Source organism: Canis aureus, chromosome 35 (assembly GCF_053574225.1).
Source record: "Canis aureus isolate CA01 chromosome 35, VMU_Caureus_v.1.0, whole genome shotgun sequence".
Lineage (NCBI taxonomy): Eukaryota > Metazoa > Chordata > Mammalia > Carnivora > Canidae > Canis > Canis aureus.
In genome coordinates this window covers 16898285-16915037 of record NC_135645.1, presented here as the reverse complement: position 1 = coordinate 16915037, position 16753 = coordinate 16898285, and the positions used below count along the sequence as shown (strand labels likewise).

The following is a 16753-nucleotide window of genomic DNA, read 5'->3' as shown; positions in this document are numbered from 1 at the left end:
AAAACCCATTCTCAAATTGATCACAATGTCAATTTCTTGTCTGATCACTAACTGACTATTTTCAGTCTCCCTTGTTCACCTGTGCTAAATTGCAGGAATCTCTAGGACTTTTTTCTTAAGAAAAAGTCTTCTGGGGCACCTGGATGGCCCAGTTGATTAAGTGTCTCAGGTCATGATTCTGGAGTCTCCGGATCAAGCCCCGCATGGGGCTCCGTGCTCAGCAGGGTGTCTGCTCCCTCTGCCCCTCACCTCACTCCTGCTCACTCTCTCTCTCTCTCATTGCTCTCTGTATCTCAAAAAAAACCCCAAAACAACAACAACAACAAAAAAAACACCCTTCTCTCTGCACCTTTTCTAACTGATCCCATCCACAGGTATCAACTATCAATACTTGTCAGTGTTTCCCAGGAGGTTCTCCAACAGAAGCTTCTCTCCTGAGTTCCAGACCAAATTATCGCAAATAGATCTGAACTTCTGCTCAGTGCCTTTCTCACTAAATCTGATTTTCTGCCTCTATTTCCTATCTCATAGATGGTAACACCAACCACTGACGGCAGGAAACTTAGGAGGCCATCTCAGCTCTCACAGGACCAATTGTTCAAAAGTCCAGTGATTCTTTCTACCTTCCAAAGTACTCTTGAGTTCTCTTATGTTTCTTGTAATTTCAAGGTTTGTTTTATTTCTAAAGATGTTATGTATTTATTCATGAGAGACACAGAAAGAGAGAGGCAGAGACTTAGGCAGAGGGAGAAGCAGGCTCCCTTTAGAGAGCCTGATGCAGAACTCAATCCCAAGACCCTGGGATCATGACGTGAGCCAAAGGCAGATGTTCAACCACTGAGCCACCCAGGTGCCCTGTAATTTCAAGTTTTTATTTAAATTTTAATTAGTTAAAAAAACAAAAGTAAAAAAAAATTCCAGTTAATTAACATACAGTGTAATATTAGTTTCAGGTGTAGAATTTAGTGGTTTATCACTTACATGTAGCACCCAGTGCTTATCACAAGTGTCCTCTTTTTTTTTAAAAGATTTTATTTATTTATTTATTTATTTATTTATTTATTCATGAAAGACACATAGAGAGAGAGGCAGAGACACAGGCAGAGGGAGAAGCAGGCTCCATGCAGGGAGCCCGATGTGGGACTCGATCCCGGGACTCCAGGATCACGCCCTGGGCCAAAGGCAGGCGCTAAACCGCTGAGCCACCCAGGGATTCCCACAAGTGTCCTCTTTTACACCCATACCCATGTTTTTTTAATGCCCGTTCATCCCATTTATTAAAGAAGTGGTAAGAAAAGATACAATGCAGAAAAAATACCAACCATCCTTTCACATCAGGCTGAACGAAGCACAGTGATTTCTCCCTTCCATCCCCCAACCCACCACCCCAATTCCCATCCATGTCAGTTTAAATTTTGAGGTTCTTTGATTGGCAATACTAGTGAAGAGGGAGTTGGATGAGCAGTGGAGCCTTCTGGCCTCCTCCAAGACCCTGGAGAAGGAAGCTGCGGGCCCAGTCAATCAAGCAGAAATTGAATTTGGTGGATCTTTGAAGTGGTGACCCACTTCCCTGTCCTGTGTTTGAGCCCCCAGGGAAAGGTATGGCAGTAGAGGATGACCAGGTCCAAGCTGCCCAGGTCAGAGATACTGAAGCATGGTCTATTCCTCAATGCAACATTTCTAGAGAACAGTGAGCAGGGACTATTCATGAATTGGGACCTGCAGGCCAATGTATCTCTAAGAAAAAGTCCACACGAACAAGTCAAGAAACTAGTAGAAACAAGGGGCAGAAAGCTGTAGGACAAAAGCACAGCAGGCTTCTGGAGGACTGGAGATTCTTGGGCAAGATCATTCCCATCTGCCATAGTCCATCGCCCACAAATAACACTTCACCTTCAGTCAAGAAAGAAGCAGAGGAAAATAATGGTTCTTTTGAACTTGAGCCCCAGGTATGTACTTCAGACGGTAGCTCTGCATCTACCTTTTACTTACAGCCCCTGCCCAGAACCATGGTGCTTGAAAACCAAAATGGGCCTGGAGAGAAAATGGTGTTTAAGGGGGGTTGCATTCCATTGGAGTACATTGCAGCCATCAGACCCCCTGGTTTGGGAAAAGCAGCTGGGGTTGCGCCCATCACCCATTTAATGTATCCCCTCTACCACTTCTTCAGTTTAGGCCCTAAATTATTCCTCACTTGGATTCCTGACTAATTCCTCAATAATCGATTCCTCCTTCTTGATTTTCTTTTATCCTCTTCTAGTTAAGAAAATCGTAAGTTTGTCCCGTGGGCCAATTTTTAAATCATTTCTGGGACCTAAACTTCTTTTGATTGTGTTATAGAATTTATACACCCTCTTGCCAGAAAAATGTGAATGCACACTTTTGTATAAAATTTCACCTCCTAAAGAACTAAGTAGCCCTGATTATGATGCTCAGCTACAGGTGCTGAAGGGTTACATGATCACAGGGGAGTAAACTGATTTGACTTGCACTCTAGAGAAAATCAGCCAAATCTGGTTTGTGATTCTCCATGTCCACTGACCCCTTGCTCGTCTTTAAATGTTTTCCATTGCTTCTAGCTAAGGGGATCCCCTTTTCTGCAGGATTTTCTTCCTATATCTTCCATATCTCAGATGCTTTCTTGCTCTCTAGCCTTTAGCTAAACTGATTTTCTTCTCATTCTTTCATACTTACCAGCCTTTTCCTCACCTCCAATGGCTGAATACTCTTGCTAAACTTTTGCCAGGTTAAAAGCTACTTAGAATTCCAGTCTTCAATCAAACTTTACTTTCTCAGAGTGAGGGCCACAGCCCACCATCTTTCTTAGTTAATCCATCCTTCACATTGTCCTACCTTCTCCAAGAGAGTCAATAGGGTTAAGACAGATTGTTCTTAATTAAGCAAAAGTAGAAAAGAAAAAATGTTTAATATTAATCAGTTAAGTGGCTACTTAGTTTAGGCCTAATGTGAGTAACCAAGCATGGTTAGGACTTTAGCCTTGCTCAGTGTTAGTGAGAAATTCTTCCAGATTTGCCTTTTGAGAAGAATTTTCTGGTTTTTGGTATTTGGGTATTGGAGTAAGGCAGATGAAGGGAGAAGATAAGAGGGCCTGCTTTGTTTTCCACCCAACTTTTTAAAATTGAATAAGATGAGTTCAGGAAAAACAATAATAATACAAAATCTCCATCACCACACCCATGAATTCCTATCAGTGAACATCTAAAACATTTTATTCACATTCTCTAAAAGACTGCATCCATTCAGTCCTAAGGGCAAGTGCAGATGGTGGCTATAGTAGTGTACCTAAGAAGTAACAAAATTATTATTATAAGTTATTGTTGGGAAAAAGATGTTATAAAAAAGGTGATGTTTACATTCATCACCCCATTCTACCTAAGAATATTAACAAATTTGTATGTAAGAAGTAAGCTAGTACATTCTTACTACCTAAGAATGTAACAAATCTTTGTACCTAAGAAGTAATAAAATTTTCATTATGAATTATTGTTGTGAAATATATATAATAATATATATAATAAATATAATAATAATATATAATAAACTTGATGTTTACTTTCATCACCCCATTCTTCAAAAATCCACATATGAAATTTATTTTCTGATTTACTATCTTACCCAATGTATTCTAATCAATATATTTATTAATTGATATATTATTTTTCTGATTTTCCTTATATTAGTTGCTACACATTTTCCAAGAAAATTTTTAGAAACTTTCTATTACAAATCTATTAACCATTATTCTCAAATGGATTGGGCAGCCCCGGTGGCACAGTGGTTTAGCGCCGCCTGCAGCCCAGGGCGTGATCCTGGAGACCCTGGATCGAGTCCCACATCAGGCTCTCTGCATGGAGCCTGCTTCTCCCCTCTGCCTGTGCCTCTGCCTCTCTCTCTCTCTGCATCTCTATGAATAAATAAATACAAATTTAAAAAAAAACTTTATTTTCAAATGGATTTTACTCAAAAACATGATAAAATAACCAATCATAAGATATAATGAAGAAAAAAATGCACATATGTAATATATGTATCTATAAAATACAGAAAAAAAACTTCATTTAAAATGTGAACGATTTGTGGAGTGCCTATATGGCTCAGTTGGCTAAGCCTCTGACTCTTGATTTCAGCTCAAGTCATGATCTCAGGCTCATGAGATCCAGTGTTGCATCAGGTTCCACACCCAATGGGGAGTCAGCTTCTCTCCCTCTCCCCCTGCCCCTCACCCACCTCACTCTTCAAATAAATGACTAAATGAACACATAATGAATAAATAAATAAAATCTTTAAAAATACATAAAATAAAAATGTGAACAATTTGGATGAATAAATTAATAGAATAGTCTTGAAAGGTATATTCTTGGAAGGAAAACTCCAAGACCTAAAAATGTCAAATCTCTTTTGAATTTCTATAAATTTGATGCTGTTTCAATAAGAGTGCTGAAAGATTTTTTTCTTCTGGGAGCCAAATAATTTTAAAGTTCATATATAAAAGTAGGGGCACCTGGGCTCAGTGGTTTGAGCATCTGCCTTGGGCTCAGGTCATGATCCCAGGCTCCTGGGATTGAGTTCCACATCAGGCTTCCTACAGGGAGCCTGTTTCTCCCCCTGCCTATGTCTCTGCCTCTCTCTGTATGTGTCTTTCATGAATAATTAAATTAAATTAAATCTTTAAAAAAAAGTTCATATGTAAAAATAAAGTAAGGGATAGCTGGGGAAAAAAATTTTTTTTAAAGGAGCAGAATATACTACCCCCAAATATGTTGCTTTAGCATATTGGTTATTTTTAGCTTTTTCATTGTTGTTGAAAAACAACAAATTGAAGAAGAAACTTTCTATGGGGATCCCTGAGTGGTTCAGTGCTTTAGCACCTGCCGACGACGGCCCAGGGTGGGATCCTGGAGACCCGGGATTGAGTCCCACATGGGGCTCCTTGCATGGAGCCTTCTCCCTCTGCCTGTGTCTCTGCCTCTCTCTCTCTCTCTCTCTGTCTCTCATGAATAAATAAATAAAATATTTTAAAAAATGAAACTTTCTATGAACTCCCCTTATTTGCCTAAAGACCAAAGAAACTCAGTTGTCATAAATCCCCTCCCCAGGGAGCTTCATCAACCAGGAAGGACTGACTTATCACAGGAGAGGAAACTAAAAGTCAGTACCACAGCCAGACAAACTTTGTCACAATCTATCATGCTACCCATCTATTCTTTAAGGGACCATTTATCTAAAAATCATTTACTCTCTCCTAAGAAGCCAACCTGTCCCCTCACCTTTCTGTATTAAAATGACTTTTAAGCCTGAATTTTAAGCTGCTTCTTTAAGTTGCTCATTTTTCCCTGGTTATCTCCCACATATATATGAGGTATACTGCAGTAAACTTGTTTCTCTCTTCTTAATCTTTTATTATAGGGGCCTTAGGCAAGAATTCAGAAGGCTAGAAGGAAATTTTTTCTTTCCCATCTATAATATTAAAATTAATTACAAATCCACATTTAGAGAATGCTAACCTATAATAACTATAACTTCAATAATAATAATAATAATTTTTAAAAAGCAGGGTATCAGGGTGCCTCAATCTGTTGAGCTGATTGGGTTTCAACTCTTGGGCATGGCCCTGTGTCAGGTTCCACACACAGTGGCAAGTCTGCTTGAGATTCTCTTTCCCTCTCCTGCCCTTCCCCCTGCTCATGCTCTCTCTTCTCTCTCAATAAATAAATAAAATCTTTAAAAATAATTATTATAAGAGCTAATCTAAGAATATCCATACAAATCAATAGAACAAAATTAAAGGTTCAAATATAGACCAAAATACATAGATGCATTTAGGATATGATCAAGTTAGCATTTGGGGGCACCTGGCTGGCTCAGTTAGTGGAGTGTGTGACTCTTGATCTCAAGGTATAGAACTTATTTTAAAAAAATAAAATCTTTAAGGTAGGAGAAGAAGAAGAAATATATATATATAAAGGCAGTATTTCAATTTAGAGTGAAAAAGGTGGATTATTTAAAACTGTATTGATACAATTGGGAAGCCATCTTAGAATTTCAAAAACCAGCTGAGTCCAACATAATAAACAGTAGCAAGTATAAGTATCAACAGCAAAAAGGGGTGTGTGTGTGTGTGTGTGTGTGCTAAACTGTATATAAAATTGATCTCCCCCACCATGGTGAAATACATAAAATAAACAAATAAATAAATAAAGGAATTACATCTAAAAAGTTGAGTTTGTAGCTCCCACCTTACATCAGAAAACATTCCAAGTAGATCAAAGAATCACATATTTAAAATGAACCTCAAAAGCAAATAAGCAAATAAATAAAATGAACATCTGAATGTAATCAGAATAAATCACAAATATTTATATATTTCTGTTTGTGTATATATAAAATCTAGGAATGAATAAAGGTTTTCTAAGTATGACACAAAATCCAAAAATACTAAGAAAAAAAAAGATTGATAAATTCAACTATATAACAACAAAAAGGTTTGGTATGGAAAACAAAACAGAAATTGGGAGAAAAAAATGGACAACAAATTTGAACAAATAATTTAAAGAGAAAGGAAATGGAAATGATTCAAAATTATGAAAAAATGCTCAACTTCTATAATAATCAACAAATTAAAACTATATAGATAATCTCCCATGCAGTTGAATTTCAACAATGTTTTGATAATCCTTCCTCAAGGAGGTGGAGCATAATTCTTTTTACAGAAGGCCACACATAGTGACTTCCTTCCAAACAGTAAAGCTTGGAAAGGATGCAGGAGAAAAGTAACCTTATGGTGGAGAAGACTTACAAACAATACTTCAGTCAGTTAATCAAGGTCAACATCAACAGGGAAATCATATTGATAATATATACTCTTTTCTTTGCTTTTTAAGATTTTTATTTTTAAATAACTTCTCCGCCCAACATGAGGTTCAAACTCACAACTCTGAGATCAAGAGTCACATGCTCCACTGATTGAGCCAGTCAGATGCTGGGATAGTGTGTACCTTTTTTTTTTTTTTTTCAAAGATGTATTTATTTTTTTTACAGAGAGAGAGAGAGCATGCATTGGGGTGGGGAAAGGGCAGAAAGAGAAAGAGAATCTCCAGGAGACTCTGAGCTGACCACAGACCCTGACTCAGGGCTTGATCTCGAGATTCTTTTATTTTTTTTAAAGATTTTATTTATTCGGGGATCCCTGGGTGGCGCAGCGGTTTGGCGCCTGCCTTTGGCCCAGGGCGCGATCCTGGAGACCCGGGATCGAATCCCACATCGGGCTCCCGGTGCATGGAGCCTGCTTCTCCTTCTGTCTGTGTCTCTGCCTCTCTCTCTCTCTCTCTCTCTCTCTCTGTGACTATCATAAAAAAAAAAAAAAAGATTTTATTTATTCATGAGAGACACAGAGGGGTAGAGACAGAAGCAGACTCCTTGCAGGGAGCCTGATGCAGGACTCGATCCCAGGACCCCAGGATCACGCCCTGAGCCACCCAGGTATTCCTGGATCTCGACATTCTGAGACCATGACCTGAGCAGAAATCAAGAGTCTGATGTTTAACCAACTGAACCACCCAGGAGCGGCAGGATAGTATGTACTCTTGATGTGATATGATGAGAATGGCAATTTACCTCCGTGGTCTTCTCCAAATCTCATAATCCCAATCTATTCATGAGAAAAATATCAGACTAATCTGAATAGAGGGACATTCTATAAAGTACCTGATTAATACTCCAGGTCATCAAAAATAAGGAAGATCTGAGAAATTATCATAGCCAAGAGAAGTCTGAGACTTGACAACTGCAAAATGCTATTGTGAATGGGATTCAGGAATAGAAAAAGGACTTTAGTAAAAACTGAGGATATCTGCATAAAGTATGGAATTTAGTGAAAAATAACATCAATATTGGTTCATTAATTGTAATAAATGTGCCATACTAATGTAAAATGTTAATAGTAAGGAAAATTGGTCTGGCATATACAAAAACATTCTGTTTTCACAATTTTTCCATAATCTGAAACTAATAAAAACTTTAGACAAAAAATCCTCTACAGATATGCCATTTTCAGTTATCAGACTGACAATGCTTAAAATTTGATTTTACACTCAGTTGGTGAAAGAGTGAAAAAAAATGAGCCTTCTTATCATTATGGAATGAGAAGAATACACTGGGCTAATCACAATGGAAGACAATCTAGCAATAAATTTTTGATTGCTAATATCCATACTTTTACTTAGCAATTCCACTTCTAGAAATTTATCATGAAAATAGACTCATGATGATACAAACTAACATGTACACAAAATTATTTATTGTAGTATTTTTGTAAGAATGAAAGATTATAAATGATAATTTTACCTGAATACACATTTAATATTTTGGAAGGATACACAAAAAAAACTTAGGAAGGACAGAAAAAGACCATATACCTTTACTGCAACTTGAGAGTTTTGTACCACCATAATGTAATGATGTTCTCTTCTTCTACTATGAAAGTCTCCATATTTCAAATGCATTTATTTGATAAGTACCTACTATGTGCTAGATTTAAGATAGGGTAATAAAAATACAGCCTCTGACCTTGAGAAGTCTGCTTTCTGAGGAAACATTGAATCATTAGATAGCAATTATGGCTTTGGCATTAAGCCAACTTAATTTGAATTCTGGATTTTAAAAGTATTGATTCTGTTTGTTAGGCAAATTATTAGCCATCCTAGGCCTCAGTTTTCTGAATGGGTCCTTTTCCTTCTTTGAGTCCAGATATGACTTATTAAGAAGTCTTTCCCTAAGTACCAATGATAGAAGTTCCCCTTTAGTACTGACTGTTGGCCCCTATTTTCTTCATAATAGTTGGATCTCCATTTGTACATTGTATAATATGTCTTCTCTACTATCCTATGCGCTATGTAGGGCCAGGGACTATGCCTATTTTTTTTTAACCAGAGTCCCTCCTAACAACCCCTGCACAGAGGTCACTAATAGGTATAAGCCATTCTTAATCTCTTTACCCTGGTCTCCAAGATTAAGTTTGAGGAGACTCATTCCCCTCCTTTGAGTTAGGCACCCCTCCCTTATCTGTCCCATCTGCAATATTGTCTTTCATTTGTCTGTGCCTCCAACCATATGTCAGCATGAGTGTTTCTGGTTATTTTTTTTTTTTTTTTAAAGATTTTATTTATTCATGATAGTCACAGAGAGAGAGAGGCAGAGACACAGGCAGAGGGAGAAGCAGGCTCCATGCACCGGGAGCCCGATGCGGGATTCGATCCCGGGTCTCCAGGATCATGCCCTGGGCCAAAGGCAGGCGCCAAACTGCTGCGCCACCCAGGGATCCCAGCATGAGTGTTTCTAATCAATTTGTACCATCAGAGATAAACAAAGCCTTGTTCCTTGAAAGATCATTAAGACACAAAGAATGAACAAATAAAAGCCCAGTTGCAGCATCTTTATGTGAGTGGCTTTTCAGTCCTTAAAAAAGATGTCTTTGGATGGGGTTGTCTCACTCGGGCAACATTCCTCACTATGGAATCCTAATCACTATGATCCCATGTTGTAAATCACAGATTCATTAAAATGATCTCCTCTTCATCCTAGGTTACAGGTCTGAAAGTGCATCCCTCTTTCTGTAGTACCTAGAGGCAAACCTGGAATTGTAAATACAAATCAAGAGTAGCTTCTAGCTATACTCATTGATTTTGGGTCTTTGGTGTACAACAATAAGAAAAAAAAAAAGAAAAAGTAGAACTTTTAATGAAAAAAGAATGACATACTGAAATAGTAAACAGTAAATAACATAGCCAGCGTTGATTTTCTTTGGGTTATTGAGTTAGACTCCTTCCTAGTTATTTCAAAGACTGATGATATCATGTGTGTTTTTTAATTCTGTACTGGTCTTTAGGCAAGAAATGTTTACACTAGAAGACAATTCATTTGTGACATTTTTGGAAGACAAACCTCCTGGTACTTTGCCCTCGGTCTATTTTGTCCTGAGAGCCCAACTATGAGCTCTACGGGGAAGCTGTGACATTTGATCTTTCTTTTTCGGCTCTCTGTAAAATAGACCGACTATTGGATGACTGTGCCATTAACCATCAATAGCCTGAGTTCAGAGTAGCTTCTAAAGTTTAATTCTACAAAATATATGGCAGGTCAGAAACACTCCTATTCTCAAGCTTGTAGAGCCCTAAATGCAAGCAATAGAAGTGTAAAGAGTGAGATTAAGTGCTTACTTAGGACCTTAACATCCTTTTCTGTCCTTCTCCCCTCCCTCACCCAGAGCTAAAGCAAGTATGAGAAATTGCAGACAGCTAAGTTTAAAAACATAACTGAAATAGAAGAATATAAAAGCTAGAAGCCATTTGTTCTGTTGGATGATTGGATATAAATGCTAATGGAAAAGAAGAGCAAAGCAGTCTGGAGACCCAGCTGAGTCAGAAGGCATGTGCTGTATTTTCTCTGCCTTTGGGTGATTCTGGAGGTGGTGGGAATCTCACTGGCTTGCTGAGGAGGAGTAAGTGCCTTTCATGGTAGCACAAATTTATTCCAGGCACTTACATGGTTCATGTATTAGAAGAGAGAGAAGAACCTAGGGATTCCTATTCAGGACTCTTTCCATCTGACAAATGCTTACCAGTCCTGGTCTTCCAGACAGAAACCCAAGATAAAATTATGAAAGAGAAATTAAGAGCTATAAAGGAAGAAAGCTAACAATATTTATTAGGAGCCCTGGAGGAAGAGAAAAGCATAAATACAGGGGAGGAAGAAATAACGATTGAGAACTTCCCAGAATTAGGGCAGTTCTTGTGAGGAAATTTCTAGCTTTAAAAATATTGATCAGGGATCCCTGGGTGGCGCAGCGGTTTGGCGCCTGCCTTTGGCCCAGGGCGCGATCCTGGAGACTTGGGATCGAATCCCACGTCGGGCTCCTGGTGCATGGAGCCTGCTTCTCCCTCTGCCTGTGTCTCTGCCTCTCTCTCTCTCTCTCTGACTATCATAAATAAATAAAAATTTAAAAAATAAAATAAAATAAAAATATTGATCAGAACAGAAAGATGGAATATAAGTGAGCCAATAATTTAACTTAAGGAAAATTACAACTCAGGCTAGGAAAACAAATGAATAAATTCAAAGAACCATGGAAGAAGGAAAAAATATTAAGATAATAACAGAAATTAAGGAAGTGGAAAACAAAATAGCAAGGTGGAAAAAAAGAAAACCCACAAAAAACAGCAAGGCAGAGAATGACCAAAATCAGAGACATCAACTGTAGTGAACTTGGACTTGAGTTCTCCAGGTTCCCCTTCATTGAAGGAGTGTTGTGGAGACAGCTAACCCCTGGGAGAGCCTCCCACTGGCAGATGAATGCCCTTGCCCAAGGTCATGGCCTTCCCTGAGCAGCCCACAACCAATGACTAACTTGGCTACGGTGTAGTGCACAAACAATAAACCCACAGTAAGCCAACCCTGATATTTTATCTCTAGAACTCCCCTCAGAGGTTGGCCAAGGCTTTGATTCAGGCCTGCATCGCAGTCTGATTTCCCTCTCTCCAGTCTGCTGTCTCCCTTTCCTTTCTTTGTGTGTTGATCCCAGAGGGCTCCCCAACATTCTGTATCCTGCACTCTGTCTCAGAATCTGCCTCCTAAAGAATCCCAACTAAACACTATTCTTTGGAAAGATTAATTAGAAGAATGAATCTCTAACTAAAGGCAGAATAAGAAAATGAGAGAAATCAAATAGAGAATCTGAAAGAGATTCAGTGAACAACTGATGGTGAACAACAGCAACAAAAAATGTCGTGATGACTTTGAAAATTTGGAAGAAACAAAGTTCTAGGAAAAAAAATATAAGATGAAACAGGTAGCATAAAAATATAGAAAACTTGAATAAACCAATAATGGTTAAAGAAATCGAAATGATAACCACATACTTTGTCCTCTCAATAAAAATCCTTGCCTAGATGATTTTACATGTGAATTCCACATTCAAATGCTAAATTCCCTTACTACACAACTTGTTCCATAAAATAGAAAGGAGATAACATGTCCAAACTGTTAACACACCCATTATAATCTATAAAGCCAGTTAGGTCAGTATGTGAAAAATCATTCGTGTAATACAACAATTTTAAATAAAATATAAACTAATTGAGTCCAAGAATATCTTAATGCATCGTAATACTATTAATTGCGGGGCACCTGGCTGGATCAGTTGGAAGAGTATGTGACTCTTGATCTTGGAATCCTGAGTTCCAGCCCCACACTGGATATAGAGATTACTAAAAATAAATACAGAAACTTAAATTTATAAATACATATCAATTGGTCATAGCACATACCAAAAAGTTAAATTTAAAAACATTTTTTTAAATTAAAAAATAAATTAATTTAAATGGTCCTCAAAAAGAAGAGTTTACAATAGAAAGCCAGCTTAAAAAAAAAAAAAGGAAGCCAGCTTAAAAAAAAAAAGAAATTAAGACCAAAAAGATTTTACAACTGTTAAGGTAATAATTGATTCAGATATGAATAACCATTGTGATAGAGTAGGCAGTTAGCTAGATACAAGCAGGAAAGGGGACTTTTTCCACCATTAAAAGATAAAAATTGAAAAACTGCCATCCATCCTCTAGTACACAAACACCTAGAAAAAGCACCAGGAAGTATTCATATGCCCTTCCCTCTAACCGGTGCCCTACAGTAACCTACAGCTTCATTATAACACATTTACATCGTGGTTTCCATACAGTTCCAACAAGGACTATATAGGGCCAAAAAGCTCCTCCCCACCTGTAGGAGGAGTCCTTTAGATGATCGGAAGCAACCTCAGTTAGGGACTGCTCTAGTAATTACCCATAACCTATACAAACATAAAAAGAAAAGGCACCCCTAACCCTGGTGCACTTGCTAATTCTGGGCCAGACCACTTTCCCATCTTAAGAATGTGTGTATCCTTTAACTGCTATTGAATTCTTCATTACTGGGGCACCTGAGTGGCTCAGTGGTTGAGCATCTGCCTTTGGCTCAGGTCATGATCACAAGGTCTTGGGATCGAGTCCCATGTCAGGCTCCCCGCAGGGAGCCTGCTTCTCCCTCTGCCTGTGTCTCTGCCTCTCTCTCTTTCTGTGTCTCTTATGAATAAATAAAATCTAAAAAAACTCACAAACCCCAAAAAACCCAGGTAAGCATAGAGGCAGGGAAAGGGCCAGTGATGACAATCGGATGCTAAGTTCACTGTGAAGAATTGCCAAGGGGCAAGATAGTCACATGGTGTCAAGGTACCACCCTACAGAATAGTTACAAATTTAAAAATGAAAACTGCCCATAGACCTTAGAGAATTCTAGTGGTCATCATTTTAATAGCATAACATTTTTAATAATTTTTAATATAATGAAATAATCTGAATTATGTACCTTCTCGTGCAATGCAGTATGAAGTCCTCAGTCTTATGAAGTATTCCTGCCAAAAGTGTTTTATCTGAATCTAATCAAAACACTGGCTTTAATTTTGAGTTTATAGGAAACAACAGTGAATGAGTCAATAAAAACCATGAGGAAACAATCCAGAATGTGGTATATTGTACAAGAAAAATGATCTTTTCTCTCCAAAAAGTTAATATTAAAAGAAAAGAGAGAACTTTCTTGATTAAAAAGGAAATAGATACTACAATCAAAAAGAATGTCTGAAACTCTATTGAATCCTGGAGTTTTAAAAGGACAAAAAGTATTTTGGGGACAATTAAGCATATTTGAATATGAACTAGATATTATGTTATGCAATGACTGTTTCTAAGGTTTGATAATGGTACTGTGATTATGTAAAAGAATGTCCTTATTTTTAGAAGGTGAATGCTGACGTATTGAGGGGCAAAAAACGTGTCTATTTACTTTTTCTCCCAAGGTAATCTGCCAAAACCAAATAGAAAAAATTTCATCAATGTGGCAAAAATATTAACAGTGAATTGTTTCTATTCTTTCAACTCTTCTTTGCAGCAAAATTTTTCAAATATATTAAAACGTACTAAGACAATGCACCATTGTAAGCTAGCAGTATAAAAAGTACAAGGCCGTTTCTATGTTTAAAATAGATCAGTGTATTTTACCACACTAATGAACTAAGAGGGAAAAGTAATTTCAGCAATGTTTTGTAGTCTTCACTGTACAATTCCTTAAGTTTATTCCTTAGTTTATACTATTCTCGATGTTACTGTCAATGGAATCATTGTCTTAATTTCCTTTTCAGATCATCACTGCTAGTATTTGAGTAAAACTGATACTGGAGCACCTGGATGGCTCAGTCAGTTAAGCATCCAACTCTTGATTTCAGCTTAGGTTATGATCTCAGAGTCCTGGGAGAGAACCCTACCTCGAGCTCTGCGCTCAGCGTGGAGTCTGCTTGGGATTGCCTCTCCCTCTGCTCCTGCTCTCTATATAAATTAAGTTCTTAAAAAAAACCCAAACTGATATATTGTGATTTTTATATTCTGAGTATTTGCTGTATTAAGTTTCTTGAGGGGTGATTTTTCTATATGGAATATGTCATCTGTGTATAGTTTTACTTCTGCCTTTCCAATGTAGATGACTTTAAAGATACCTACTTTTTCTCTAGTCTAACTTCTCTGGTTAGAAATTCTAGTATTATATTGAATCAAAGTGGTGAAAATGGGCATTCTTTTCTTATTCCTAAGTTTAGAAAAACTCTCAACCTTTTACCACGGAGTGTATTAGTTACAGGCTTTTCCTATATGCCCCCCTATCATGTTGAGGAAGTTCCCTTCTATTCCTTGCTTCTTTACTTCTTTAATGTTTTCATCATAAAAGGGTGTTGAATTTTGTTAAAGGCCTTTTTCATCGAGGTGTTGTTTTTCTTCATTCTATTAATAGGCACATTACTTTGATTTTCATCAAGTTGGACCACCCTTATATTGCAGGGATAAATCCCACTTGGCAGTATACGATCCTTTTAATATGCTTTTGAATTCAGCATGTTTTTTGAGAGTATATTGGATTATATAGTGCTTTGGATTATGCCTATTCTGATAGGTGTGTACTGTTGCTAGGAATGTAAACTGGTGCAGCTGCTACGGAAAACGGTTTTGAAGGTCCACAAAAAACTAAAAATAGAACTACCATATGATCCAGAAAGTCCACTTCTGGGTACTTACCCAAAGAAAATGGAAACAGTCATTCAAAAAAATATGCACCCCTATGTTCATTGGACAATAGCCAAGATACAGAAGCAACCCAGGTCCATTAACAGGTGAATGGATAAAGATGCAGTGTGTGTATATATAAGTATATATATACTTATATATATATAATGGAGTATTATTCAACCATAAGAAATACTGTGCCATTTGCAAGATGTATGGACCTAGAAGGTATTGTATGCTAAGTAAAATAAGTCAGAGAAGGATAAAAACAATTTCACTTATATAGAGAATTTAAAAGACAAACAATAAACAGAGAACAAAATGGTGGTTGTCAGAGGGGAGGGGGTTGGGGGATAGACAAAATAAGAGGATTAAGGGGGATTAAGAGGTATGAACTTTCAGTTATAGTAAGTCCAGAGTAACAAGTACAGCATGGGGAATATAGTCGGTAATACTAAAATAACTATATGGTGACAGATGGTAACTATTATCCTAGTGAGCATTTTGTATGTAAATGTCAAAGCACTATGTTGTACACCTGAAACTAATAGAATATTTTGTCAGCTATACTCCCAATTTTTAAAAAGATTGCAATAGTAGCAATATAGCCTTGGTATATAAGAGCTTGATCATTAAAAACTTATATAACACATAAAAAAGGGCAATGAAAACAAATACAGATTTTAAGCCATTTATATCAATAATCTGAATATATAAAGTAATCAAGAGAAAGAGAAGACAAGCCAGACTAGGAAAAGTATGACTTATTTAATAAAAGACTATCACTCCAAATACAAAAGAACTCTTAAAACCCAACAATAAGAAAATGACAGATGAAAAAACAGGCAAAAAAACCTAGATATCTCACCAAAAATATACAGATGACAAAGCATGTGAAATGATGCTGCACATTGCAGGTCATTAGGAACGTGCAAATTAAAATGATACTTCCACACACCCATTAGGATAGCCAAAATCCAAAGCACTGATACCACCAAATGCTAAGGATATGGAGCAATGAGAATAATCATTGCTGGTGGGAATGGAAAATGGTGCAGCCACTTTGGGAGACAGTTCAGCAGTTTCTTATAAAACTAAACATACTTTACCCCATGATCCAGGAATCATGCTGATAGGCATTTATATAAGTTGAAAACGTTATGCCTGCAAAACAATCTGCACACGAATGTTAGCAGTTTGTTTTTGTTTTTGTTTTTTAAGATTTTGTTTATTCATGAGAGACACACAGAAAAAGGGAGAGACACAGGCAGAGGGAAAAGCAGGATCCCCATGGGGAGCCTGATGCAGAACTCGATCCCAGGACCCTGGGATCACGACCTGAGCCAAAGGCAGATGCTCAACCACTGAGCCACCCAGGCATCCCTGTAGCAACTTTATTCATAATTGCCAAAAGGTGGAAGCAGCCTGGATGACTTAATATGGGAATGAATAAGCAAACTAAGGTGCATGCAGACAAATGGACTATTCAGCACTAAGAAGTGGGATATTAAGCCATGAAAAGGAGTAATCTTAAACGCATATTGCTGTGAAATCAGCCAGTCTGAAAAGGCTACCATTTGAGTCCAAATGTATGACACTCT

General features: G+C 37.5%; 1 long non-coding RNA gene across 2 annotated transcripts in view; it reads left to right on the top strand.

Moving 5' to 3' along the window:
• Nucleotides 1-16753, top strand: part of LOC144305037 (uncharacterized) — a 100932-nt gene that overhangs the window by 38051 nt on the left and 46128 nt on the right. The window lies entirely within an intron of this gene.